Raw genomic sequence first — 25,189 nt, forward strand, 5'->3', positions numbered from 1 at the left:
GAAATGCGAATCTCCGGCCTCCAGATCTGCAGAGTTTGACAGGGGGAGTGAGTAAGAGGTGCAGGTGAGAGGATCTCAGGTTCCGAGAGGGGCTGTAAGTCCTGATGAGAGATTTCAAAAAGGCAGGACAGGAACCAGATAAGGATTTAAAGGTAAGGCAGCCGATCTTAAAGGCTGCCCTCGAGGCGACGGGGAGCCAGTGCAGTTTTAGAAGGAGGGGTTTGGCGGATTGCCATTTCGGACTCCCAAAGGCCAATCTCGCCGCTTGATTCTGAACGAATTGTAGTCTGCAGAGAGATGTTTTGGGCAGACCATGATAGATAGCATTCGAGAAATCTAAGCGGGAGAGGACGAGGGCCATGATTACTTGCAGGAGAGCTTCAGGAGTGAGGAGATAAGCCACCTTCCTGATCCTGCGCAGCTGGAACATGCAGGAGGAGACAACTGTCCCCACCTGAGGCCCGAGGGAGAGACCGGAGTCAATAGTAATCCCTAGACTTTTTACCGAGGCCACAGGGGTGGGGGGAAGGCCAAGTTCTGCCGGCCAAAAATGCGGACCCCAGTGGGTAGAGCTCTTACCAGGGAGGAGAAGCTCCGTCTTTCCGGGATTCAGCTTAAGCTGATTTTGGCTCATCCACGATAGGATGTGGGACATGACAGCCTGAAAGTTGGGGATAGCAGAAGGGGAATCAAGAGGGAAGATGAGTTGTAGGTCGTCCGCGTAATTGAAGACGGTGACGTCCCACTGCCTCAAGGAAAAAAGAAGGGGTCGAAGATAAAGATTGAAAAGAAGGGGGGACAGAGAGGAGCCCTGAGGGACCCCACAGGGCAGGTGCTCCCGAGGAGCTCTAAAAGTGCCCAGGCTAAGGGTCTGAGACCTCCCGGTCAGGAAGGATTTGACCCATGCCAGCGCCAGGCCCTGGATGCCAGCTTGCTCGACACGGTGGAGAAGGATGTTGTGGTCCACCGTGTCGAAGGCAGCCGACAGATCTAATAAAACCAGGGCCTGGGGGGTACCCTTGTCAGCACCGTCTCTCAGGGCATCCAGCATGGCCAAGATAACAGTCTCCGTAGAGTGGCCGGGTCTGAAGCCGGCCTGGTTAGTCTCAAGAAAGGTGGAGTTCTCAATAAACTGTGAGAGGCAGGTAGTGACATGGGCTTCCAGAATTTTGGAGAAAAAAGGCAAGAGAGAGATGGGGCGGTAGTTCGCCGGGACGGCGGGATCAGCCCCAGGCTTCTTCAGTAGAGGCACCAACACGGCCTCCTTGAAGGAGCGAGGTACCGTACCGGACGACAAAGAAGAATTCAGCAGGGGAAGGATACAATCAGGTAAAGAGTGGCAGATATTTCGTAATATGGTGGGGGGACAGCAGTCGTCTGGGGATCCAGATTTAACGCGGGTGGCCAGTGTGGCCAAAGCGGTAGGGTCTAAGGGCGGGAAAAGTGTGAGAGAAAAAGCATTATGGGGGGAGAAGCAGGGCCAGCGCCAGGGGGGATAGTCAGAATGGTATCTTTGATCGAGGCAATTTTTTGGACAAAGAAAGTGCTCAGCGCGTTACATGATTCTTGTGTGGGGGCCTGAGTCGGAAGTGTCCTAGGATCAGAGGTAAATTCATTGAGGATTTTAAAAATCTCCTTAGACTTGCAGGGGGCAGATAAAATTTTGTCTGAGGCATAAGCTTTTTTGGCGGCGGAAATAGCAGTTTTGTACTCGTTCCGCGCAGCCACATATGCACTTCTGCTAGATAAGCAGTAGTCTCTCCTCCACCTGCGCTCGAGTCGGCGGAGTTCTAACTGCAAAGTCTTAAGGTGAGGGGTAAACCATTTATGGGAATGATAGTGTCGGGATCGGGGAAACTTGGTTAAAGGTGCGAAAGTATCACTGGCTATAGTGAGCCAGTCAGAAACTTGTCCCTGAAGCTCGTCAGTACTTGAGTCAGTGGGGAACAGAGGACGGGTAAGAGAGAGATGAGATAAGAGTTTGGAGGAGTCGGCGACTCTCCACTTGCGTGCGGTGCCGCCCTCCTGCAGTGGGGTCCTGATCTGGCCGGCGGCCGAAAAGGTGATGTCAATTAGGGAATGATCAGACCACACACAAGGTGTTATGAGTGGGCAGGAGGACTTGACCCCGTGAACCCAAATGTGGTCAAGGATATGGCCACCGCTATGAGTGGCAGACCTGACTAGTTGTGTAAAATCCAAGCTCGAAAGGGCCTCAAACAGTTCGGTGGCATGGGGGCCGGCATCCTCATTCTGAAACCAGTAATTGAAATCCCCGATAATGATAGTACGGGGGGAAGAGGTGGCAAGGTTGGTTAACTGTTCAATAAAGGAGGAAGGGAAGGAAGGCATGGGGTAGGGGGGATGGTAAAGTACCATAAGGGTAACTGCGCCTACCTCGGTCCCAAGACGGAGGACCAGGTTATCCACGTCGTGGAGGGTCATATTGGCAGAGGCAATGATCTTGAGATTCTTCCGTATTACCGCTGCCACCCCTCCACCGGAACGGCCTCCAGGGCGGTTGGTATTCAGCAGAAAGTAGTCAGGAGGTAGTGCAGCAAGGATGTCGGGGAGGGAGTCGTCAGTGAGCCAGGTCTCAGTTAGTAAAAGGACATCTGGCTTCTCTGTCATAAGAAGGTGGAAAATATCGGCTTGATGCCTGACCATGGAGCGAGTGTTGAGGTATAATACCCGGAGGTGCGACTCGGCAGGGACAGGAAGGGTGGGAAATGACGACGGCCCCAGCGAAGGGGAAAAGTGACCTGAAATCCCCAGTGAGGAGATCCTGGTCCAGGTCTCGGGAGGTAGAGGGCAAGCAAAGGTTTGTAGACTCATTAAAGTGGAGCGGGAATAAGAGATGGCAGGGGCAGCGTCACTGGCCCCTGGGCCCGTCCGGCCGCGGACGGGTGCAGACGGGCTTAACTCTGGCGCAACTCCGGCGCGTCTACGGCGCGCCCGCTGCGCTCGTCCGCTGCGCTGACGCATGAGGGACGTTTAAATAGGCTGGTGACGAGGGAGTATAGCCATGATTGTCTCCTCCATTGTAGCCTGAGTTTTGTCTGGGGCTTGACTTGCCATATCGGAGCAGAAGGAACAAAAATAGAATTACTGCTACGAGTCCCAAAAGAGAAGGCAGTCCGCCGAATACAGAATGCACAAAATTTGGGAAGATGCCCAGAACTGTTTCAAAGGGTGCTAACAGTCCCGAAAAAATGGTCTTAAATACATGTGCGATGCCACTGGTATCAGACATGTTTAAAATGTGACCTAACATTTCTTCAAAATGTACGGGGCAATTTGTCGATAATAGGGAATGTATCTCTGCCGCTGATCATAAGTCTCTTTGGACGAGGTTAATGCCACAGATTTTTGTAAAAGAATAGACTTCATTCTGCTTAAAGTATCAATTTGAATAGAAGAGATATTCACAGAAGGCCATAATGTTGCCATAATGTTGCCTCCATGTCTGGTTTGCTGTTTGGATACAATACTTGCATACAGCAAATGACCCTGGAAGTAACGGTTACGAGATAGGCTTTTCCTGGCACCATGCCACAACAGCTGCGGTCATTTATTACAACGTAGCTGCCGTTGGAAAGCTGTCTGAAAAAAGGCTCTATCTGTGTTGCAGGAGCACCATGCAGGTGACATGAAAGGTTATTTGATGAACCTTTACAGTCTCCATGCAAGTTAATACCTTGACACAGAAGGGTACCGCTTAGTACATGTTTACAGTTATTACCACTAAGAAATACCTCTTTTTTCCCTTCAATATAACATTTATGTGTATAAGGTAATTTCCAGGTTAATTTGATGTATCCTTTACCCAACCTTTCATACAGGCCTGCTGGTATATACTTTTGGCAATATTGAAACTGAAAAGTTGTTATCGGAATTGTAATTGTACCATGTATTATCCATTCAATGACAGGTCTCTCTGACATTGTCAATGGTAATCTCTCAAGTATTTCAATGCTCAGAATCGTATAGTCTGCTCCTTTTTGTGCCAAACTGATTTGTTTATCAGCAAGGTTAAAGATAGAAAATAATGACGTTGTGTTGATTAGACGCCATGGCACGTGACCTGAACGCAGATTTTGTAACGTCCTGCCTAGCTGTACAATAGAACGCAATTGGGACTGGCCATGTTGTAACATTAGAAAGTCCTGCTCTATTATATCAATAGCAGATGATACAATGCTGTCCAGTGAATAAATTCTGGAGGACAGAGTCGTTAACCCATTGTCCACTACAGACTGTGATTTTTCCAAATTTATACGATCAATTTTACGTATTTTTTCAGCAGTTTCAATTTGCATTACTTTCCAAGCTTCGTTGTAAGCAGTGTATATACCGGCGTATATGAAACGTTTTTGATGCTGTTTGCGAGGTCCCAGTATGAAATCTCGCAAGTCAGCACCTTCTTTAAGTAAAGTTAAGTGTTGCTTAATTTCAGGCAGTGTGGATTTCTGTAGCCACTCAAGGCATAGTTTTCCTACACTATATGTTGTAACTATCCCTGGATGTTGTCTCTGGGAATTTCTTGGGTCTGGCCTGGTCTGCTTGAACCCCTGTGTTTTGTTCAGGAATCTATCTTGACAGTTATTTGTGTCTGTGGGCCAGATCAACCATTTTTTCCAATCAGGATTTGTTCTGCTTTGGTGTAAAATATGGGATACGTCTATCTCCACATCTGTAGTGCTATTACTATCAGGCATGGGCTTTGGAATAGACGGTTTGTTTAAATCTTTAATCTTGGCTAGGCCAAGATAGGTTGTTTGTTGAATGGTGTCATTCAGGAATATTATCTGTTCTGGGATCATGCAGGCTCTAAATAGTGATTCTAAACCTTGCACCTGCCAGTCTTTTGTACCCCAGATGATTTTTGTCTCAATGTTGTTTTTCCAAAATTCAAAACCAAATGTAGACATTTTTTCATAAAATTTTTCAGACTAAATCAATTTAGTATTTGTCAACATGTTTTTCATTCCTGTCTTATTTAACATTCTGTAATAAAACGTTTCTGGATCTGTGTTGTTAAACCCTGAGAAGTATGGAAATTTCTCAAAAAATGTTTTCGAACTGCCTTTTGGCGGGGTTGGACAATGTTCCCATTGATTATAGGTAAAAACATTTCTAGGATTAGCAGATTTATGCAAATAGTGATGACCATAGTAGTTAAAACAGTACATTTCTTCATAGTTCGACGAACCCTGCAAATAGTCATGTTCTGTGAATTCTGCTGACATTTCTAAATCTGACATCATATTATTAATATTTTCAAAGTCCCAATCATCAGAGAAAGTACTTGGTGTTACAAAGTCACTTAATGAAATCTTGAACTGGTGTGGATATTTCAAGTGCTCAATCGGGCCATAGATTTCTTAATCCGTTTTGTCCCATGCTATACCACCAGGTATAGGATTGGCTGTGATGTTCACTGATGACAGTTCTCTTTTTTCAATGTGAGAAGATCTGTGAGGCTTTAGGGCCAAGTTGATGTTCTGACTTGCCATAGTCCATTGTACTATATTTTCCATCAATAAATCTACCCAAACATAAAATCATGATGAGCCACAAAAGGAGGAAAAGTAAACCTAACACAATCCATAATTCAATCCATGGTGAAATCAGATATGTTTCTTTGAGTTGATGAAAGAGTTCAGTCATTTTTTGTTGAAAAGTTTTTGTTGCCGGTGTTTCTTTATGTTCACTTGGATCATCAGAAAAGTAATCGAAATTGATGAAGTAGCCAGATGCAGTTCTGTCAATTGTTGGAATTGCTTCCGGATTGTTATTAATCTTTGATTCTGTATGTTCAGAGGCTACATCATTGTAGACAGGTGTTTCTTGACGAACTGTTGCAATTTGGGTTTCAAGAGGCACAAGTTCCATGGCTTTGTTGCATAGTCCTTTTTTATTCACTGCAGGTTTATCAAAAGTGATTAGTCTCTCAGTTTGAACCTCTTGGATTGTAGCAAGATTTGGTCTTCTGCTATTTCTTGGGAGTCCACTGGGCCTACTATTTATTATTGGCCACATGATTGTGGTTTCACCAGGTCGATTGATACAACTCTGTTCTCCTTTTTACCAGCAAGGGGCGGTAGTTCTACTGATCTTGTTCCGCTGACAGCTAAGACAGGTACTGCTTTTCTGTAAGAAGGCCCAAATTCCTTCTTCTCCGCGATCTTCTCTCTGACTAGATCCCCAATCTTTGGAATCCAGACAGGTCTTGCTGGGACAGGTGGTTTTTCTTCAGTGGCCGTTGGCTTTAGCTTTATGTTACTCAGACTTCTTCTCGTTTCATTTAAGTCCTGTAAAACAGCCAAACGATCTTTGATATCAAATGTTTTTTGTTCCACCACTGAAGTGTGACGATCAAAGTCATGAATGATCATTCTAGTACCGAACAATAGTTCGTATGGAGTGATACCTTTTAGAGAATTTCTTGGCAGATTGTTAAGACTACGTTGGACACTTGTTAGATGTTTGACCCACCCATCACCCGAACCTAATACCCTTGCTGTTATAGATTGCTTTATGTCCGTTTTTTTCTTTCCACTACCGCATTACCCTCAGGATGGAAGGGAGAAGAGTACCGCAATGCAATGCCCATGCTGGCCATGGTCTCCTTGTAAGCCATAGAGCTAAACGCAGGACCTTGATCAGACTGTAGCATGCCAATTGCTTATGTGCCGATAAAGACTCGCAAATCTTTTATAACAGTTCTGGCGTCAGCCGAGTGCTGGGGTCTCATCTTAATGAATCCTGTCTTAATAATTATGGGATCGCCTTTTTCCATCTGGATTTTTGCGTATAGATTGCCTAATGCTTTCTAATAAAGGTATCTGGCTGGTGTTTCCTCCGGTTCACCACTGCAATGTCTATTGCAGTCTTGACAATTCGTTGCAAAGTTGTAAATTTGCACGTTCATCCCCGGCCACCAGTATTCTGATTGTAATTCTATTAGAGATTTCAAGATCTCTTGGTGCCTCAGACCCATTCCCATGTGTGCTTCTTGAATCAAGTAAGCCCTCCGGTTTGTGTTTGGAATTACTCTATCCCCCACTCCAGGGATTCGAGCAAAAGGAACGGAGTTCGCATCAATTATGTATTTATTTCCGAGTGGATAATTTAGAGGTAACGCCGCATAATTGCCTTCCATTGAGGCTTTTACTGCTAGTAGCGTTTCACCGTCTATTTGTTTTCTAGTACGCTTTTTTGTAGCTACGGAAGCTGGTTTGACAGCTGCCGCTGTGGCTCTGTTAGCCAATGAATTCCCTGCAACGTGAACGCCATCACGTTGATGACTCAGTGTATGTATCACGTGAGTCTTTTGTAGTTCTTTTTGCAAAAGAACTACTTGTTCCCAGAGCTTTTTATGCTTTATTGTGGCACCTGTGTCATCTTTGTGACCGTTTTTGATCCATGTCTGCATGTCATTATTGTAAGACTTGATGCAGTAATGCGAATCGCACACTATTAGTGTGGGGAATTCGCGATCAGCATTTTCAAGCGCCATCTTTAAAGATCTTATTTCAGCTCGCTGAGCTGTACAGTTTCTGAGCGATTTAGTTTTAGTGACCATCGGTCTGAATTTACCTAAGCGCCAGCAGGGCTGGACTGGGAACGAAAACCGGCCCTGGCAAAGTGCTCGGCCGCACTGCCCCCCCCCTCCTTCACCCCCCAGGGGGCGAGGTGAGGGGGGAGTTGTTGGGGTGCTGCATTGTAAATGTGTTTATCCACAACGTAGTGTTGTGCAAATCTGTCCGTGTAGATTACACAGGTGTATTGTTCGAGAGGCAGAATTTCGATTGGCAGAGGACATTCTTGTTCATGTTCCAGATCTTCTAGTTTTTTCATTTTCGGATCAAAAGCGTGTTCCACGTCTTCTGCCGCAAGAGAATTTTCCCATTTTATCCATTTTGGATCTAATGCCACAGCATTTGGAATGCGTGGTCTTGTTACAGCTTCAAGGGCTGATTCTGCTGTTAGAACAGATAGACTAGGGATCTTTCTTTTGCTACAGCAGTTTGAACCGCAGTTAGAATTTTTTCAGTTGTACTGAATTTCATTTCAGCTTGAGTGTATAAGTGTGATTTGTAAACTATTGGTACCGTTTCTCCCTCATTAGAGGTCAGGTACGTGAATCCGCATCTTCCTGGGATGACTCAGATTACAAGGTTGCGTTCGTTTGCGCGTGTTTGCAGTTTTGTTTTAGTTAACATGTCTGTTTGTAATGAACGTAAAATTTCTGTGTATTTCTGAGTCCAATTAATTGGTTTGAAATCAGGTTTTATTAATTCGTAGAGAGGTTTAACCCTCTCTGCAAAATTTAGAATGTATGTTCTTCCGAAATTCAGGAAACCTAGAATTGATTGTAAGTTCTTCAGCGTTTTTGGAGCTTGGAGTACTGCACACTTCTCTAAGAAATTGTCTGCTAGGCTCTTGCCTTCACTTGATAATTCATATCCTAAAAATAGGACAGTTAGATGGGCAATTCGTGACTTTTTAAAGTTGAATTTATAACCCTCAGATGCGAACCCAAGTATGATGGTGTTCACTCTTTTCAAGTATGTCTCCAGGTTGTCGTCTATAAGATAGATGTCATCGACATAGGATAATGCCTCATCATCATACATTTGTAGTAACTCTGTTACACTGGTGGAGAATAATCCTGGGCTATTCTTGAATCCCTGTGGGAGTCAACAGAATTGTTTTTGTTCCCCCATACAGGAGAAAGCGGTCAAAAGCCTGCTTTCTGGTGCAATGTTTTGACAAAAGAAACCATTTGAGATATCTAATGTTGTTTTATATTTTTTGCGCACAATGTTATTCATTAGTGCTGCACTGTGTGAGCTTTGTACTGCAAAAGTTTTGCAGCATGAGTTTAGGTGTCTGTAGTCCAAAACTAGACCATATGAATCGTCTTGCTTGGAGACAGGAAACAAAGGATTGTTCATTTGTGAGGTGCATGTTTCAATCACCCCCTGATATTCAAGTTGATCTAAGATCTCCCTGACTTGTTTTTTTAGCTTCTTGCTTAACAGGATACTGCCTTTGTGCAGTAGGCTGATTTTTTAACTGAATTTTATGGTGAGGAGCATCCTCATCCCATCCTACATAATTTTTATATAATGCAGGGGCTTGGGCAACTGCCCATTTTCTTGCAAATGTTCATTTTTTATGAATTGGAATTTGATTTGAGAAGGCAGGCATAATCATTTCTTCGCCATGTGGGCACTCCCTGACAAACTCTGGTGGCCAGTCTTTTTCTGCTAGAAGGATATCATAGCCTTTAGATAGTTTGTCCCAAAAGAGACCTCTTATTTTCCTAGTTTTGTCCCCCTCTATACGTAATGTAATTTCATATATTTTATGGGGTATGCTAACTCTGGTGTCTGCAGTTTCCACTTGAATGTATTCATTCATGTCCACTGTCTCCAGAAGATTCATCAGGATCTTGCGAGCTATGGTCACTTCTGCTGCTCTGTCTACCATTGTCTGGGCCCACTCTCCGTTTTTCAGTTGTGTCATCAAAATCCTCGGCATGTTTTATTTCTAATACTGGCTACCTTCTTTTTTGGAAATTGTAATTTTTTACTTTGTGACAGGTTCCTTGTCTTTGGACTTGACGTGCTCTTCCTTGTGTTCTGACCGTCCTCTTCTTTCCGATTTCTGTGAGGAATTCTGAAAAGATCGAGTGGGACGTGTATCAATATCTTGATATCTATCAGGTTTTCCTAATTTATCCCTATCTCTAAGGTTGTATCTTTTCTCAGAGGGCTCCCAGTGGGGAGACTTGCCTCCTCGTCTGGAGATCTATCTCTCCGTTGAGGAGACCTTCCTCTGGACTGAAATTGTTTTTATCTGGGAGTAGTTTGTTTATTACCCCCCCACTTCTTTTTTGAAGTATTGAGATTATTTTTGATAAATGGTTTTTCAGGATTTTCAGTTAGTTGTGGTTTTAGTGGTTTCCCACCCAAACTATCTCTATCTAGTTCTTCATAGGATTTTTCAGTTATTCTGGCAAGTTCAAAAGACTGTTCTGCTATATCTGTTTCTTTCAATTTTTGGCAGATCTTTATACCGTCAAGTGTCAATTGAACTAATTCTCTATATGCTGTTATTGATTCTTTTAGCTTAACTAAAAGTTCTTGGGCTGACATTTTTTCAATGTCAGGGTGTGGTGTATAGCTGGCTAGAACCGGCCATGTGGCTACCTAGTGGACCGAGCCTGGTGATGTGATTTTGATGTTTTAGGGTGTCTTTAAACCAGAGCAGGTGCTCTTGGTATGTTAGTGGAATTTCAACGTCCTCGAAAGGAGCGTATTCCTCTGGAGGTTCCCCTATTTTGTAGTAGTGGAACTCTCGTGACACAGCATGTGCTGCTGGAAACTGTATCCAGGAATAGAATCCCTCTGTCTGCTGATATTCATGGGCCTCTACCACAAATATGACTGTACCACCTCTTGGTGATACTCCATTATTTATTATTTTGTAAGTTACACTCTTTCTTACATTGACAGGGATGAGTATGGCATCCTGGTCATTTTCTTGGAGAGTTGTGTCTTCTAACAAAAGCTGAGCTGCTAATTCCTCTCTTTCTCTGTCGTCATCTGACATTTTTATTGACTGTAAGTTTGCAGAGCAAGTTTCAAGGAAACAAATATTAGGTGCACAATATTTTGGAACACTGTATCCTTCAACGTTGACTAAACGAAAAACTAATACATAGGATTCTCATCCTACTAAGTTTCGGTGGATATTATTCTTTTACCCACTCCAGACGTCTTTTGGAGTTTTTAGGGGAAAAAGGGGTCTGTGTGAAAAGCACGACTGAGTTACTTTAGTGTCTTGCGTTAGATTATCGCCTTACCAAATGTTGGGCGCCATGTAGTGTAGTTCCTATATTCCCAATAGGCTCTGCGCATTGGAATAACATAAACAATAGTTTAGACGTAGGACTGAGGTCGATTAGGTCGCTACTGAATATGTTAGACTTAATTATGAATGCCAGCTAGCTCAGAGGTCACTAGAAACGTTCTCGAATGAACAGGAAGGAGTTAACTTTCCTGATTTAGACAAGAAGGGATTAGTTTCTGACAACCGCATAAACATGACAACTTTGCTCCCCCCAGAACAAGGAGTATATCTCCAGAGTCGTATGAAAAGAATAGACAGCTATTTCACTCAGTCAATCGTGCATACTTAGTTTCACCAGAGTGCAGAGAAATAGAGAGACGTGCGTTTTCAATAAAAGTTGTTATTTATTGAGCAGTCCTCTTTCTCGTGCAAGAGAAGTGAATTGCCACAATTGCAATACTTGTCATAAAGTAAAGTGCGTACAGTAAAAGGAGTATTATTAAATAATACTGTAAAAGCATTGATATGGTTTCTGAGCCATATGATACTTAAAACGGATAAAATATATACATACATAAAATCATTGACTAAACGTACTCAACTGGTGCTTCTAAGATACACCTACCCCGGTGTACCTAACCTAAGCCTAGTACGTGGGAATGGGTAAGTGAGCTGTAGTTTAAGTTAAGTTAGTTTTTGCCAAGAATCTGAATCAAGAATTCTCTTAAGGATTTAATCAGCTCCGTACCTTGGTTATAGAATGAAGGAGGTCTTGTATCTCGTTCTCAGGACTCGATCTCCCAGAAACCCGCATGGGTGACTGGAAACACTCGAGCTGGAATTCTCTGCAGGAGAAAAGACAGCGCCTCTCAAAAGTGCGTCAAATGGGAGGGTCGGCTTCCTTCAGCACTCGTATCAGCTGGGCGTCGGGCAAGTAGATAGCCGCTCTGCTCCAAACCACCGTGTGTTTGCTTAAGGCAACGTTGGTATATTTATACCTGAAAGGTGCTGTGTTTGACGTAAGGATGGACATAAGACGTCACTAAGAACTTACAGTTCTTTCTGGACTCCAGGAGTTCTTGCACAAATCAAAACAAAAGCAGGGGGAATTCCTGGGCTGCTGGAATCTTGGGTTGTTTAAAGAACACGTTGTACTTTCTAGGAGTCTATGGGAGTAGCCTTGCCGTATTTTGACTGCATTGGCTATGACTAAATATGGATATGATTCTTATGCCTTCATAAGGATATGTTTTGTTATAACAACATAAGGGCATGAATTGGGAATATTTAAATAGGGTCCTAGATACGTTCACAACAAAAGCTCCACCCTTGACATACTGGACGCACTTCCAGAAAGTTATGAAATAGCAAGACAGGACTGAGTAGGGCAAAGAGGGGGAAAAATAGCAATACTCTACAAATTCCCCATGAAATGCTGTATTAATGAAGCTAATCTTTAACAGTGCGAGGCGTTCTCCTTTTCTCTCTCCGTAACAGAAAAGGACACCATAGCTGGATTTCTTATCTACCGCCCACCTGGCCCCACCACTCAGTTCACCGGGAGTCTGGTAGAAAGAGTAATATACACAGCAATACACCATAATAAACTTCTTGTCTTAGGTGACCTGAATATACACTTTGATGAATGGGAAAATCCTGAGCGCAAGCTGTGCGTAACGACCTCAGGATGTTTAACCTAGCACAAAAGATTAGTTCGCAAACACATCAAGCTGGCAACATCCTGGACCCAATCTTTACCAATGTAAAGATCTCGAAGTTGAGGTACCTCTACCAGTCCCATGGTCAGCCACCGTATAATCCCTTTCCTGAATCCAATACAGAGCCCAGTGGCGAGAAAGTCCAAAAAGATAGTCACCCGTAGGAAATGGACCAACTTTAACACTGATATATTCACACAGGCACTAAAAAACAAGGTACCTGATTTGGATACGGCATAAATGTTGCCAATGAGCAAGTGGGAGATTGGATAACAGAAGCTCTCAACGAAGTAGCACCATGGACCATAACTAATACCAAGAGGACAAAACCAATGGCCCGCTGGTTTAATGAGACATTAAGGCAGTGGCGGTTCGTCCATTGGGGGCATTGGGGCGTTGCCTCACTAGCCATGGACACTATCACACTGCGCATTCGTGCGCACGCACCACCAGTCAAAAGTAAAATTATGAGCGCAGTGCACAATACAACAGCCCTACACTGCCGACAGAATAATGACTAATGATTGGAGTCACAACAGTGGACGGCATCGCGATCGCGGAAGGTTGTGGGGGGGGGCAGGCTGGCAGCGTGTGACTGTGCACAGCCAGTCAGCTGAGCCGAAGATAGCAGAGTGGCAGGGAGGGCAGCAGCAGTGTGCGCATTTAGGACAAGTCATTTTTATGACTTGCCCACGCATGCACACACACGCAGTGGCTCCTTCCCTCCTCCTACTCCCCTCCCACTCACAGGTGGGCAGTATTAGCCCTGCTCTTTAGCCAATCCTGGCGCAGTGGTGATGTTAATCCTGCGCCAGGATTGGCTGAGTTACCGCGCACACTGAGTTGAGGATGGTGGTGCCGCCGCGCGTGGGTGGGTGGCTGTGCTCAGTGCTGCCGCACTGTATGGCCAATCACATGTGGCCATTGGCAAGCCATGTAGTGGTGATTGGCCGCTGTGGGGACGTCACCGCGCCCTGGCGTGCACTGCCACAACAACAACATCAGAGTCACGAGGAGAGTGAGCGTAGACCTCGCGACTCAGACCTAGTGACTCGTGCCTGTGCTGCAGTCAGGGTCTTCTTCTGTCTTCTGTCTATCATCGAGTGACGAAGTGAGAAAGTCTGTCAGTCTGACACAATAAGTAATGAAAGTGAAACATAAGTTTTTTTTCACACAGTCAGTGAGTGTGATGATTACTGATGGAGGTCAGACACACTATACAGTTAGAATGCATGTGTGGACGGCCAGTGTGTGTGTGGGTAGCATCATCATACTGGGTGCTGTGGCATGTCAGATAAACTGTTACTGCAAAGTGCAAAGTGTCCGTGATCGAAATGACTTTTTAAATTATTTTCCGCGCGTCGCGCACTGTGTGGAGACAGCACAGCGATTGCGAACCAAGCCAAGCGCAAGCAGCGGCAAGCCACTACTAGTAGGCCTCGCCGCCTCGCCTTAAAGGGGGATGGGGAGGCGAGGCTGCGCGGCGGCAGGACTCCGACTGGTTAAGCAGCCAAGTGCCAAATCACAACACAGCGACTTATTCATAGCAGTCCACTAGTCCATACGCATAATAAATAATAAAAAAGTGCTGGTGAGTGGTACACCATACCGGACAGTACCCGAGTACCGGCCCTTAAAGCACTGGTGTAATGTACTACTGCTAGTACGCTTGGACGCCTCTTCGGACGTATGAAGCGCTAGGCGGGCGACATCTCGGTCACAGCTGAAACTTAAGGCAGGAATATCTATGTGCGATCAGTGACAGACTTGACAGTGAGTCTGCTTCCTATCAGCCCACATCAGCATTTTTTGCCAAAAAGCATTTACACAATTCTCTGATGCCTGTTCATAAAGCAAAGAAATATTTCTCTATAAAAATAGAGCGTTTCTCCTTATGCAAAAGTAAATTGGTTCTGAAAAAATGCATTTTACTCGCTGCACTTTGTTTTTTAAAGACACGCACGATTTGTTCCATAGGGCAAAATAACAGAGACAGGGTGATTATATACTTTAAAGCATCACATTCAGCATTATTTTTTTTATTTTTTTTATTTTTATTTAAAGCATTTTCCGAAGTTCAACTTGAGCGGTCGGAATCCTAAACCAGTGACAGTTAAAAGCGTAAGCAGATTACCCATAGGTTTTAATATATAAACATCTAAAACCTGTTTCCTGTCGAAAAAAAACCTACGGTGGGCAACCTCAGGCAACATTTTGGATTAACAAAAGTGAATTGTACACATTATGGGGAGGGGGGCACGCGCACATGGTGGTCCATTGCAGAGGGAGAAAAAAAAGAAAAAATAAACTTTACCTTCTCACTTTTAGGGTGGACAGTGCCATTTCTTCTCCGGGGCACTTGGCTCTGGTAAGTGTTAGGGCTGTCACTGCAGACAGAGTCCGACCAGCCCCAGCTCCCCCATTTGTCTCCGAAAGAAAACATTCCCAGCATTCCAGGCCCGGAGCCCTATCTGGGTGCTGGCTCGAAGCATGGCAGGTCGATCATGATTACAAATAATACTGGTAGAATGTTGTTCAATGCGAGGTTCGCTGTCCACTTTGTTCGCTGCATGATTCTGTTTCACGGAATTGCAGCTCGATCGCTTTTTGCTCCTATATTTCAGTGGAAAACCAGCAATGTTCTATGACGTCTCTTTAATAATGTAATAACTGCACTTTCACAATTGCTTTATTAACCTTCCTGCTTTCCCAAATGTGCTTGAAAATGCACCATTTTCCCACTATTTTTTCAAAATGTTCCCCCCCGAATCCCCCTTAGGCTGGTCGGGCTGGCTCGCTACGCTCGCTCGCTACGGTGAAGTATGACAATCATTTTACGCCGCACCACTTGCAAATGTCACCGTCCGCCACTGCATTAAGGGAAGCAAAACAAAAGTGCAAACAGAACGCAGATGGCGAAAAACTACTGCACCAAAAGCAAGGAGGAGTATAAAACAGAACTTAAGTACTACCACACGTTAATTAAAGAAGTTCGCAGTGCGTTTTATACCAAAAAGATAGAAAAGGCTAGAAACTCTTCCAAATAAATGTTTACCATTCTAAAATCCCTACAGTCCGCTTAAAATTTAACCTGCATATCTTCACGGAGGAGTCATGCAATAAAATCGCTGAATTTTTCACAGATAAAGTAGCTAAGATCTATGATACATTCCCTGCAGAAGCAGAACTGGGCAGAAGTAGCGAATGCACCTTTGCCACAATATTTAAGGGAGAAGAGTTTATGATCCCTGAATTAGAGGAGTTGAAAAAGCTAGCGAATGGAACAAGATCTGGAGCCCTGAAGGACCCAGCTCGCACTGAATTGTTGATGCAGGGAGCGGAATGTATTTTACCCATAATATCTGAATTAATTACTTCTAGTCGGGAGAAGTTCCATATGAATGGAAACAAGCTTTGGTCCACACTCTTTGAAAAAAAGCCCCATATTGACCATTCAGTACTTGAGTGCCTACGCCCTATCTCACTGCTAACTTTTTTTCTCGCAAATATAGCAGAAAAGGCTGTGAACATACAGCTGACCAACCATTTCAACAGAAATAATCAGTTGCACCCCTCACAATCAGGTTTTCGAGCTGCTCACTCTACAGAGACAGCCCTCCTCCTGACTACGTAAACCCCAAGACAGCAAGCGGATGAAGACCACGCAGCTGCTCTGATCTTGCTCGACCTCAGTGGGGTATTTGACACCGTATCACATGGCCTCCTCCTCCAAAGACTAGAAACAAGTGGAATTAGGGGCATGGCGCTGCAATGGATGATGTCCTTCCTGTCGTCACAAGGTTTCCAGGTCACACAAGACGCGCATACTTCGAAAATCTTTCCCCTGCTCCAGGGAGTGTCCCATGGCTCAGTCTTAAGCCCCACGCTGTTTAATTTATACATAGGTCCGCTGGCCACCATTGTGGGAGGTCATAAGGTGTCTATTGTATCCTATGCGGACGACAGGCAGGATATCATCACATTGTCCCAAAACCCACAAAGTACCGCCCACCGTTTCTCCCAATCCATGGAGAATGTTACAGCGTGGATGTCAAACCATTGCCTGCAATTGAACGGCAGAAAAACTGAGGTAATGACAGTGGGGAAAATGAGTTCCATCTGGTCGTCAGCATGGTGGCCTGAGACTTTTAGCCAACTTCCAACTCCCAAGACAGAAGTCAAAAACCTAGGAGTCTAGCTTGATTCCAATCTGACATTTGAGAGCCAGATTCGGAGACTCACAGGCAAATGTGTTGGAACACTAAAAATCATGAAGAAGGTCCTCGACCTACTACCTGCTAATGCCATGAAAACTATAGTTCATGCCGTGGTCACCTCTCAGATTGATAACGGCAATGTCTTATACTTAGGAGCATCTAAAAAAAGAATCAGGAAACTGCAATCAATACAAAACAGAGCAGCCTGCCTTGTGCTAAATGTACCAAAAAGATTGTCCATTTCTAAAGCCTTTGCCCGACTGCACTGGCTACCAGTCGAAAAGAGAATACTGTTCAAGACAATGTGCCATTGCCATCGTATTCTGGCAAATAAAGGACCACAATACCTGCAAACTATGATAGCTACCTACACACCTAGCAGGAACCTGAGATCTGAAGGCAAAGCGTTAGTAAGGATTTCCAGAATCAAAAAGGCGAGGATAGGCGGTTGTTCCTTTAGATTCGTGACAGCCAAACACTGGAATACTCTTCCGGTTGAAATAAGAACAGAGCCTAATGAAACGACCTTCCGGAGAAAGCTGAAGACATGGCTTTTCCCACCAGTTAGTTAATTGTCTCCCTAGACCTCCCAAGTACGACCTAGCTTTAGTATACCGATCCTGGATTGACTCCCTGCCGTACTATCCTCTATTTTTCTTTCAGCTACTAGTGCGGGGACACACCGGCGGTGTAACCATGCGCTCTACAAATGTATAAATAAATAAAAAAATAAAATAAGGATAGAATTACCTGTCTCTTCCTCTGGGGCAGTTCTGGTGGGCTTTCCCCTCCAGTAAACTTTTAAAACAATTGTGACAAATAGTGCATTTCACAAATAGATTTTCTAATGAATATCCAAACAGCCTTAAGTTTTGACTCAAACACTGACAAAATGGCATCATCAGCTTTCCTTTTTTAAGGACACGTTTCCCAAAACATTCCAAAAACTCAGAAGTAATACATGCAGTTCCTAAAATGTCTGTAATGTTTTTATATATCAATCATCACTTCTCATTTCACTGCTTTTCATTTTTCTGTCCTGCCTCATACCTTGTAGATCTTCAGTCAAGTGTTAGCGCTTAGTGATCTCCTAGTAAGGTTGACGAGTAAAAAACCCCAAAAACAACTTAAAATCTTGCTGTCTCAGACGTTACACAACAGAGCTAGACATACTCTACAGGCTACAACATCAGTCCTGTCGGTCAGATTACAGAGACCATAGAGGTTCAGAGAAAGTCGCCATACTCCAGTTTCACAGGATAGAGTCTTAGGGGCCGATTACGAAGGCGGGCGGACAAAGTCTGCCCGCCATCGTGGTGCAAAAGGGACTGCCTGCCATAGGTGCGGCAGTCCCGCAAAACAAATTAGGATGCGCCCGCCACACTGGCGGGCGCATCCTGTATGTTTACATTGTGGAGGGTGGCAGCACCCGCCACAATGTAAAAATACATGTTTCACATTTGCAAGTACAACATGGCAGGCACCATGCGGTACCTGCCACCTTGTACATGCAAATGTTGGGGGGGTGCAACACCCCAACCCCTGGGGGCCCGCAACAGGCCCCAGAAGGCATTTTCCGCCTGTATTTTTGCGGCGGAAACTCCGCTGCATAAAAGACAGGCATCCAAATACCGCCTCCATTGACCCCCTGTATGTGGTCCCGCAAGGCGGGCGGTACAGGCCCACCTTGCGGGACCACGGCGGATGGTTTTTCCGTCCACCGCGGTACCTTTTCCCTTCCCACCGCCATCCTAATATGGCGGTGGGAATTTTAAGGGTGATGGGGGTGAATACGCGACTGCCGGGCCGGCGGGCCTCACCGCCGTCCCAGCGGTCTCGGATTCACCACCATCGTAATCGGCCCCTTTGGTAGCAGAGTGATTATCACTTAAATAACAGTTGTTACATTTATATTTGAAAATTCGATCATCTGTCCCCAAACTTAAGCTTGTTAGTTTATGAAAATTCATACATTTTGCTATAACGTTAACTGTTTTGAAAAAATAAACAACTGTCCAAAACTCATGCTCATCATTCTCTTGAGAAAAGCACTACAAATGTCCTGAGGGGTCGGCTTTTCCTTTTTATCAAATCCATGGTTTTGCCCGTGCACCAGCTTGTCATTTTCATCAAGTGCTCACATGTACCACTGCCACATACTGATGCATTCTGCATGAGTGTCTAGCATCACAGTTCCATGCCTTGAGTCTCCATGCTGTGCTGCCAGTAACCAGCTTAATGCCAAGGTCAGCATTGTGCCGAGGGTGGCTTTCATCATGGCATGGCTGCCTTCAGCATCCCAGTGTTCCAGGTTCAGCTCTCTAGACCACAACTCCATCACAAGAACAGTTTAAATGACAGAACAGGGCCTCTTTGGGGGCCTTTTTGTGTTTAAACCCAGACATGCGAGAGCGGCGGATTCCCAGTACTAGGCTTGATCCCCTTTACAATAGGTAGTGCATTCATTATGTCTATAACCTGTCTTAAAGAAAGCCTTAAAAATATAAATACAACAATTCAATATTATGTATTCGCATTTATTGACATCAGACGAGATCTGAATCAAATAAAATGTGAATTAGTCTGACAATTAGTGCATCAGTGCTTTAAACAATATAAATTGGGCAAGTTTGATTGGTCAAGCTGGACTGCCAGCCCATTAGACTGTGAATGTTTTTTTCTGTTCTCTAGAACTGTGTATCATCTCTCCATGTCTTCTGACGCTCACGGTGATGGTAGAAGACTGGTATTGCTGCATCCGCTTAGGCAAGCTGCCCTTGTTGGGCTGTGATTTAATTAATCCTTTTGGGGTGTTTTTTATCCTAGGAAAGGACACAACCCACCAACGATTGAAGCCTGGAAAACCACAGATTTCATTATGTTTAAAGTATTATTTTTAGGTTGTAGTCATGAAAGCATATTTCATCTGGTTTACATTCAGTCTTTTCTGCTTCTGCGCCTCCTCACTATGCTTAGCTCAAGACCCTTGTATCTCAGATTGGCTGCTATGGTTTCCAATTTGGTATTATAAAAGAAAATCCATTGATTTCGTTTTGGTACCACACCTAAATATTAAAATCCTTCTTGTGTCATGGAAGAAATGTAGGTTCCACATTTCCACATGTAACTAATATGATCATCAAAAAAGTCAAATGACTTCCAGTCCCCTGGATTGCTTCAGGCCAGTGCTCCAGTTCGTAGCATTGAAGCAACTTCGCTCCCAAACCTTGCTTGTTGATCGACCTGGGTAAATCTCAGACCTTTCAGTGTTTCTTATTTGCACAGTGTATACTATATTAGAAATCTTTCCCGTAAATAAATTGATGTTCAAAGCAGTACGATGTCTGGTATGTATTTAAAAAGTTGGGGTCCTGTTTGGATGAAAGTTGGGATTAGATTTACGAATACATTGTGGTTACTGCATGTGTTTAAATTAGAGACAGAGTTAGTTGTTGTTAGAGAGAGAATAATGATTTAAAGACTAGTGATAGGTTTAAGGGTAAGGGAAGTGAAAAAAAGTAGTTTTAACATAAATCATTCAAACTAATAATATTTCGGTAAAAATACGAATAACATTTGAAACCAACATTTTGCTTCGAAAAGTGTGCGAGTTGTACTAACCTAATTTGCGGTTGCAAAGAACTTCGGTTTGCAAAATATTTGTTTCAGTTGCACAAATCTGTTTTAAAGAGTTGGTAAACTTTTACAGACCCATAAAATAGGATTCTGAATGGCAACTTGGAAGGGCCTTGTTGTGGGCTACCCTTCAAAATTCCAGGCCAGGCTCTTGTGGCCCCTTTTGGGATGAGCTCGCTGGACTGGGTGATGACTTTGATGTTAGCTTTGCGTTGCTTAACGTCTTTAAATGAGGAATTCGGGTATCCTTGATTGTGTTTCCAAACACATAACATTAATATTTGATTGCACAATCCAAATGAGAGGAGGTTTCTCTCCCCTCTTATCTACCGTCCAGATCACTGACATAATATCGAGGGACATAATATCGACTAGCAAAAATATCGGTGAAAAAATATCGACAGACAGAATATCGACTTTGTATCTACAAACAGGTAAGTACAAAAATATCGAGTAAAAAATATCGTTTACAAAAATATAGTTTATAAAAATATCGACTTTATTAAAAACAATGTTAAATTAAATTAATATTAAAAATACTTAAATTACCTTATTTATTTATTTATTTATATTCTTATATAGCGCAGGACTCAACCCCCAAAGGGGTATCTCCGAGCTTACGCTTTACCAAAAGAACCTAAACCTGGTCATGAACTGTGAGAAATCAGAGAGGTGAAACCTTAACCGGTAGGAAATAAATACGTTTTTAAGGTCTTCCTGAAGGACTGAAAGTTGGTGATTTGTTTGAGGGTTGGGGAAAGTGAGTTCCATAGAATGGGGCCTTTGTAGGAGAGGGCTCGACCTCCCTGCCTAGCTTTTTTTATCCTAGGAACCTGGAGCAGTTGCTGACTGCTAGAGCGCAAAGTGCGACCAGGATTATAGGGGATGAATTTTTCTTTTAGGTATTTAGGTCCATTGCCATGCAGACATTTATGTATTGTGCAGCAGATTTTGAATTTTATACGCTGCCTAATCGACAACCAATGAAGTTTGTCCAGGAGGGGACGTGAAGCAGTCCTTGGCTGAGCATTGAGAACTAGTCTCGCTTCGGTATTCTGGACCACCTGTAGGCTCTGTAGTTGTTCCTCATTGGCCGAGATGAGCAAGCCATTACAGTAGTCTAGTCTACTGATCACCAACGTCTGGACAAGTGTTTTCCTATAGGTGTCAGCTAGGAACGGGAAGACGCGTCGTAGCAGTCCGATGACCCGAAAGCAGGATCCTGCTACTTGATTTGTGTGTTCTTTAAGCAAAAGTGCCTTGTCTAGCCGCACACCGAGATTTTTTACGGTCTGCTTGGGACTTGGTGCTGGTCCTAAATCCGGGTGCCACCATTCAGTAGACCCCAGAAGGGTGGCCTCCCCGAACAGCATGACCTCCGTCTTGCCTACATTGCACTGGAGGCAGTTTATAGCCATCCAGTCCGATATTGCCCTCATTCCGTCCGCAAAAGATTTTTGTATTGCGGGCGTCAGGGTCTGAAAGGGGAACAGAAGCTGAGTGTCGTCAGCATACGACACAGGGGTGAACCCATGTTCTCTTACAATGTCTGCCAAGGGGGCCACATACACATTGAAAAGTGTGGGGCTTAGGCATGAGCCCTGTGGCACTCCCTTGGTGAGCTCCCTTGAGATGGAATGATGGGAGCCCAATCTGACCGCTTGTAGGCGGCCCGAGAGAAAGCTCTCCAGCCAGGACAGAGCCACGCCTCCTATGCCCATCTCCCTCAAACGACCGAGAAGTATATCATGAGACACTGTGTCGAAGGCAGCGGATAAATCTAACAGCACCAGAATCATGGATCCCCCTCCATCCAGTGACATCCTGATGTTATCGGTCACTGAGAGGAGGGCAGATTCCGTGCTGTGATTGGGTCTAAACCCAGATTGAGAAAAGTCTAGACCCTCTGCTGCCTCGATGTACTTAGACGAATGGGTGTTTACATGTCTCTCGGTCATTTTGCTAAGGTAAGGCAGGAGGGAGATGGGTCGGAGGTTTGAAAGGTCCGTCCATGGAAGTGCCGCGTTCTTTCGGATATGGTTCACCACCGCTTTTTTCCACTCTGTGGGCACATATCCTTCCCTGAGAGAATGGTTAATCACTGCTTGGATATGAGGTCCAAGCAAAGTACGCAGGGGGGCGACAGTTTTGGCAGGCAGAAAATCATCTGGAGACCCTGATTTTATATGACTCATGAGGGAGGAGAGATCTAAATCACTGATTGCTGGAAATGCCATAAATGAAATATCTCTCCGTGTGGGCAAAGTAAAAGAAAAAGGAGTATTTCTTTTTTGGCTGGAAGCTCTCATGATTTTTTCATGAATCAAATTGATTTTATTTTCAAAAAACAAAGAGATTTCGTCACATAATATTTGAGAGAAATCATCTGGACTTTCGCATGCAGCTGGTTTTACAAACGCCTGGAGAATTTTAAATAATTCCTTAGAACAATTTCCCGCTTCTGCAAGTTGCTGAGTGAGGCTGTTCCTCCGTGCAAGTTTAATATTTTTATAATAGTTAGACTGGGCCTCATGATGTACTTTCTTGCTTTCCTCTGTTCGCATTTTCCTCCATCTCTTTTCTAATTTCCTCCATCTCTGCTTATAATAATTAAATAATTAATTAAAGTTTAAAAAAAATAATTTTACAATCATATTTGTTAAAACATATATATATAGTAACATAATATAATTAAAAAATATCCAATATTATTACCGTAGGATAGCGGAAGTGTAAAAATTACTATTCCCACTCCAGAGAGTGCAACAGTAGGGTAAGGCGTTGGATAGCGTAGAGGTAAAAATTACTATTCCCACTCCAGAGAGTGCAACAGTAGGGAAAGCGTTGGATAGCGTAGGGGTAAAAATTACTATTCCCACTCCAGAGAGTGCAACAGTAGGGAAAGCGTTGGATAGTGTAGGGGTAAAAATTACTATTCCCACTCCAGAGAGTGCAACAGTAGGGAAAGCGTTGGATAGCATAGGGGTAAAAATTACTATTCCCACTCCAAAGAGTGCAACAGTAGGGAAAGCGTTGGATAGCATAGGGGTAAAATTACTATTCCCACTCCAGAAAGTGCAACAGTAGGTTAGGCTTTGGATAGCGTAGAGGTAAAAATTACTATTCCCACTCCAGAGAGTGCAACAGTAGGGAAAGCGTTGGATAGCGTAAGGGTAAAAATTACTATTCCCACTCTAGAGAGTGCAACAGTAGAGAAAGCGTTGGATAGCGCAGGGGTAAAAATTACTATTCCCACTCCAGAAAGTGCAACAGTAGACAAAGGATTGGATAGCGTAGGGGTCAAAATTACTATTCCCACTCCAGAGAGTGCAACAGTAGGGAAAGCGTTGGATAGCGTAGGGGTAAAAATTACTATTCCCACTCCATAGAGTGCAACAGTAGGGAAAGCGTTGGATAGCGTAGGGGTAAAAATTACTATTCCCACTCCAAAGACTGCAACAGTAGGGAAAGCGTTGGATAGCGTGGAGGTAAAGAATACTATTCCCACTCCAGAAAGTGCAACAGTAGGTAAGGCGTTGGATAGCGTAGAGGTAAAAATTACTATTCCCACTCTAGAGAGTGCAACAGTAGGGAAAGCTTTGGACAGCGTAGGGGTAAAAATTACTATTCCCACTCCAGAGAGTGCAACAGTAGGGAAAGCGTTGGACATCGTAGGGGTAAAAATTACTATTCCCACTCCAGAGAGTGCAACAGTAGGGAAAGTGTTGGATAGCGTATGGGTAAAAATTACTATTCCCACTCCAGTGAGTGCAACAGTAGGGAAAGTAGATACTTCATATATTATTTAAAAAATATATATATATTAATATCTATAAAAAAGTAATTAAAAGTAATTACCAATTTAATATAATATAATAATTAATTAATTACAAATACTAATTTAAATTAATCATTACAATTAGTTATCTATTAATACTAATTAATTACAATTTAACAATTAATTAATTAGTAATTAAAAAGCTACTTAACAATTAAAATCTTAAAAATACCCCCAAAAAATTAACATATGTAATTAGTTATAATTAAATTACTTCCCACCCTATTCCCCTATAAACCTACAACCCACTACAGAAAATAAATTGGTAAAATTAACATAATTATCAATTAATACATTTAATAAAATTAATTGTCGATTAAAATGTAATTAATTACCAAATGACAAATATTTAACAATTAATTATAAATAAATAACAATACATAAATTAACATATTTAATTAATTATAATTAAATTACTTCCCACCCTATTCCCCTATAAACCCACAACCCGCTACAGAAAATAAATTAGTTAAATTAATGTAATTATCAATTAATCAATTAAAGAAAATTAATTGGCAATTAACATTTAATGAATTACAAAATAAAAATTAATTAACACTTCATTATAAACAAATACCAATAAATAAATTTACATATTTAATTAATTATAATTAAATTACTTCCCACCCTATTCCCCTATAAACCCACAACCCGCTACAGAATTAAATTACGCAAACTTTAATTAACATTAAATTCATTAATTAAATTACATTGTAACATAAATAAACACTTTTAACACATAAAATACACTATAAAAAATTCGATATTATTACATTTTCGATATTTTTTAAAACCTATATTATGTACTTTGATATTTTGACTATCTATATTTTAAAATTCGATATTACATTACTTACCTTCAAAACGATATTTTTGATGTCTATATTCTGTCCATTCGATATTTTGTCCAGCCT

The 25,189-nt window shown here is 43.0% G+C and overlaps 1 protein-coding gene across 3 annotated transcripts in view; it reads left to right on the top strand.

Annotated features, from left to right (window-relative positions):
* LOC144787463 (membrane-spanning 4-domains subfamily A member 4A-like) overlaps nt 1-25,189 on the top strand; it is a 380,273-nt gene that overhangs the window by 298,547 nt on the left and 56,537 nt on the right. The window lies entirely within an intron of this gene.

The sequence above is a fragment of the Lissotriton helveticus genome, chromosome 1_1, assembly GCF_964261635.1.
Source record: "Lissotriton helveticus chromosome 1_1, aLisHel1.1, whole genome shotgun sequence".
NCBI lineage: Eukaryota > Metazoa > Chordata > Amphibia > Caudata > Salamandridae > Lissotriton > Lissotriton helveticus.